Consider the following 5,241-nt stretch of genomic DNA (forward strand, 5'->3'; position numbering starts at 1 on the left):
TTTGGTTTAGTTGTCGGTTATTGTTGTAATTGTTGTTCGGGTTGACTTATGTGTTGGATGGTAGGGTTACTTGAGGTCTTTCGGCAACTTGGTTTGAAAGTCTTCCAATGGTACTCTCTAGGTTTTGAAATGAAGCTTGTTGGTGCTTCAATTGTTGCTTTAAGAATTCATTCTCCTTTAACAAAAATGCTTCGGTTGACTCTACCTTCTTGATATAATTTTGCATGATTTCTTCTAAACTTTTGGAAGGTTGAGATTGTTGAGTGTTTTGTTGAGGTTGGTGATTGTAACCTTGGTTATATTGAGGTTGACTATAACCTTGGTTGTTTTCATAATTCGAATTAGATTGGTTGTTATAAGGTTGATTATTGTAAGGTTGTTGGTTTTGGTATTGGAAGTTGTTGCTTCGGTTTTGGTTATAGTTGTTGTTGTAACTTTAGTTTTGGTATTGGTTTTGGTTTGTAAATCCGGGTGGTGTATTGGTTTGATTGTTGAACGATACTTGCTTTTAGTTAGGATTGTAGTAGCTTTGGTTTGATATTCCACTCCGTTGATAGTTTTGATTACTCACATAGTTGACATGAGCATCCGAATTCATGGGAATGTCGTCCAAATCAACATGGTTGCATTGATTAATTTGGGGACAATTCTTGGTGAGATGTGGTCCTTCGCACCTTTGACAACCTACTTACATTGCAACTGCCGATTGTTGTAGCTTTTTCAACTCTTTCCCATACATTTGAAATTGATTATTTAAGCTTGCAATAGTGATTTAACCATTTTCACTCTCCACTTGGGCTACACTTTTCCTTGGTAAAGGGTTCCATTCGTAAGTGTTTACTGACATATCTTCTAACATGGTTTCGGCCGCATTAGGTGACTTATACATAAAAACTCCTCCCGAAGATGCATCGAGACTTTGTCTTGTCAAAGCATTAGTACCTCGATAGAATGTGTTGATGTATTCTTTCTTAGACAAACCGTGCGGTGGACAAGCTCTTAGCATTTTCTTGAATCGTATCCATGCATCATACAAGGACTCATCATTCCGTTGAGTGAATCCATTAATCTCCATTCTAAGGCGCTCCGCCTTTGATGGTGGGAAAAAGTGATTGATAAAAGATTCGGTTAAATCTTGGAAACTCCTAATAGAATCGGAAGGTAGGTTCCTTAACCACATCTTTGCATCTCCTTGAAGAGTAAAGGGGAATGCCCTTAACTTGAAAGCGTCATCGGTAACATCTTTGTTCTTGTAGATGTCACAAATATCATTAAATTGTTGAATATGTTCAAACGGATTTTCCTCTATCAACCCATGAAATAGCATATCCTTGATCATTGTGAAGAAGTTGCCCTCGATCTTCCAATTATCGGCCCCAATTGGTGGTTTTGTAATGGCGGGAGGCACAAAGGTAGGTGCAACCAACCTAGCCTTCCACATCGGAGTGTCATTTGGATCATTTTGTTGCTCTTGATTAACCGGTAGACCATGAACATTTGAATTACCTTCTTCACCGTCCATATCTTCTAAACAAAATGGCAAAACCTTAAAATATTTCCTTAATACCCTTTCTTCTCTACGCTTGTAAACTCCGTGCACGTGTTTCTCCGGATCGAAAAATGGATTTGTAAACTCTTGATCCTTTTGGGATCTTGTTTTCATACACCAAAGTACCTATCCTTCAATCAAAACACAAACACAAACGGTTTTCCAAACACAAAATAGAATATAAAAACAAGAAAAGTAACTTTTGTAACTATAAACCCTTACAAAAGGATCGAACAATTAAAAGATTAAACCAAATATCCCATTAGCTAACCGCTCCCTGACAGCGGCGCCAAGAAATTGATGATGCGTATGGAATAATACATCATTTACCCTCTAAATTTATACAAGATTCAAATACTATAAATAAGCACACACAACTAACTAGCAATTAGAACCCGGTTATTATAGCACTTTAATGTAAGTATTCGTTTCAAGTTCGTCCTAAGAGAGCGATGTAAGTAGGATAATTGAAACTATTAATTGTCCTAGGGTTTGTTTGATTGGGGGTTTTTGATTGATTTTAATTAACAACTAAAATGTGCACAAGTAAACAAACTTAAACTTAACAATTAAGACTAGTAGCAAATAACAAATAACTAAATATTGAGAATTAATTCAATTAACTAAGTAGTATTCACTTACCCAATCCTCTCTATGCTTGGATTGCCCCGTTTTACTCAAATTGTTATCGCACTAGTTGTTGAACTATTAAATGTTTAGCATTACTACCAAACCTCAATCAAATAACACTTTGCAAATTCACATAAGCATTGCGCTCTAAGATCAAGTTAAGCATGATTAGTTATTGAGATTATGCTTGGGTTGAAATCACTTAGAACCCTTCAACTATCGAAATCATTTAAGATAATCGAACACCACTATGTTGACTAAAGGTCAATTGAAAACCAACCTAGATCAAGAACACAATCACTTAAAATCCTTAGTCTAGTTGTCTAGATCACTCAAGGTGTTGAAGCACAAATTGATTCACTTCTCAAATCACTAAGAGAGCTACTCAACCTATGTAATCAAAGTAAAGCCTAAAATAAATGCATAGAAATGGATCTATAGCTAACACAATAACACTTGATCATGTATTTCATTCAAACAACATCATTCAATTGATTTAGGAGAAAATCTTTGCATTAGAGATTCATAGATAAGTAAACACAATAGATTTAGCCAATCATGGCTAAGATTACACTAATCATAAGCATTGAAACACAAATAAACATCATCTTAAAGTTATTACAAGTAATTGATACAAAATAGATAAAGAAAGGTGGAGATTCACCTTCAAACTCCAATGGATTCATGGCTAAAATTACACTAATCATAAGCATTGAAGATCTATAGCTAAAACTATGATGAATCTTGAGCTAGCCTCCTTCAATTCACCTTCAAACTCCAATGGATGATGAAATTAGGGTTTTGGAAGTGAAAATCGGACCTGGAATTGCAGCTGTCCCCCAAATGACCTAATCTCTTCCCTTTTATAGTGTTGAAAATTCTGGGCTGAACAGCGACAGGAGCGCCGCTTTTGGCTCAGGAGCGGCACTTTTGGCTTCATTCATGAGCGGTGCTTCTGGCTACTGGTGGAAAATGGTTCCACAAAATGTATGCAAGAACATCGCTTTTCATTGAGGTGCAACGCTTTTGCCCCTTTATGAGCGGTGCTCTTAGATGAGGAGTGGCGCTTTTGGGTTGATTTCTGCACTTGCCATTTTCTTTGCCACTTTTGATCAAGACTTGGTCAATTTTACACCAAATCAAGCTTTTAGCCCCCCAAATTGCCATTTAGCTCATAAGCATATCAAATAGGCTCCATAATCATCAAAAATCGAGTGAAGCGATGGAGATATTGCGAGATAAAACATGTATAATTAGAGCAATATCACCAGTAATCACACAGGGTTCCTACATCTGAATGGAAGTAAGCGTTGTTCGCCATTGCTGTTGTATCATGAACATGGTTAGTTGAAAACACAGTTCATATGGTGTTTTTGTGAAAAAGGTGGCAAAATCTTTTAATTATTTTAATTAAGAAGGATTTTTTAAGAGTTTATGAGCCAACTAGTAAATTTTTTGAAGAGAAAAAGTTTTCGAGCAGATAAACTTTTTCGAGCAGGGAGGTTTTCAAGCACATAGGTTTTTCGAGCATTCAGATTTTTCAGGCAACACATTTAGAGCACAACTGTTTCCAGGCAACTAAACATTTTCGAGCATATTGGATTTTCAGACAGATCACTAATTTTCAAGCATCTAAGGTTTTCGAGCGCTTGAAAACTTGAAGTTTTCGAGCATTCTGTCTGTTTGTGCAAACACGAAGGGTTTGATGGAAAAATCATCAAGGCCTATCTTAATCGACTCAAAGGTGTTAAATTGACAGTAATCCTAACCTATCAATCATAGAAACAAGTTCTAATCTCAATTTTATGCATAATCAATCAAGAGAGTTGTATTCCCTTGAATTCAATAATTTGCTTGAAATTCAACGGACTAATCAGGGCGCGACATGTGGCGCAACAATCACATGTGATTGAAAGAAAAAAATTAATTTTTTTTTTAAATAAATTTTTTTTTTGAAAATTTTTTGAAATTTTTTTTTTAAATTTAGCATTTCAAATCCAATCACATGTGATTGTAAAGCTCAATCACATGTGATTATAAAACACAATCACATGTGATTCTGCATGTCAAATCCAATCACATATGATTGAAAAAAAAAATTCAAATTTTTTTTTTCAAAAAAAATTCAAATTTTTTTTCAAAAAAAAAATTTCAACCGGAAAGCGACTTTAATTTGGTGATTTGATCAAGTTTGTTAGCGTTTCGTGATCATAATTTCAAAATTTCAGACTTTAATTCGGTGATTTGATCAAAAATTTGGCGTTTAAAGGTTTTAACACAAATTAACTGAAAATCGTCATTCTACTAAAAAAAAAAATTTCAATCACATTTGATTAAATTTGACATGCAGAATCACATGTGATTGAGTTTTACAATCACATGTGATTGGCATTCAGAATCACATGTGATTTACTGCATGTCAAATTCAATCACATGTGATTGAAAAAAAAATTAAAAAAAAAATTCGAAAAATTTTTTTTTTTTAAAATTTTTGAAAAAAAATTAAATTTTTTTTTTGAAATTTTTTTTTAAAATTTCTTTTTTCAATCACATGTGATTATCGCGCCACATGTCGCACTCTGATTGGTCCCTTGAATCTCAACTTCAAATTTGGTTTCATTTGAATATTCCTCTCGATCAAGAACCCTAAGATTTGCACCCTTTTTATCATCAAATTGATTTAGTCACCAGGAGGTGATTAAGGGTGAAATCAGTTATCTAATCATCATCATCAAGTAAGTAAACTAAGTTGATTCAGGCAACAATTTCAGAGACCTAGACACGATTTCGTTAAGTATCAGTTCTAGGGTACAAAGTTCTTGAGTGAAAATAACAGAGATTAAGCAAGCAAAGATTTCTTTTAAGGTGATGTTTCTAAATTAATTGTTCACATGTTATATTTATTGCACCAACATACAATCGAATAAAAGTAAACAAGAATTTTAAGAAACAATACCAGGGAGATTTAAGGTTGAAGAGGATGAATATAGCAGTCGAGGTTCCCTTTTGAGAGCAGTGCATTTGAATTTTGAAATTGAGATATTTGAAAGTGATGGGAGAAA

General features: G+C 34.3%; 1 non-coding gene across 1 annotated transcript; it reads left to right on the forward strand.

The window, feature by feature from the left end:
- The first annotated feature begins 977 nt into the window (after positions 1-977).
- Positions 978-1,084, forward strand: LOC139860877 (small nucleolar RNA R71). The gene has a single exon (XR_011763499.1). It is a non-coding gene; the product is annotated as a small nucleolar RNA R71 (small nucleolar RNA).
- Positions 1,085-5,241: the final 4,157 nt, after the last annotated feature.

Source organism: Rutidosis leptorrhynchoides, chromosome 7, assembly GCF_046630445.1.
Source record: "Rutidosis leptorrhynchoides isolate AG116_Rl617_1_P2 chromosome 7, CSIRO_AGI_Rlap_v1, whole genome shotgun sequence".
Taxonomy (NCBI): Eukaryota; Viridiplantae; Streptophyta; class Magnoliopsida; order Asterales; family Asteraceae; genus Rutidosis; species Rutidosis leptorrhynchoides.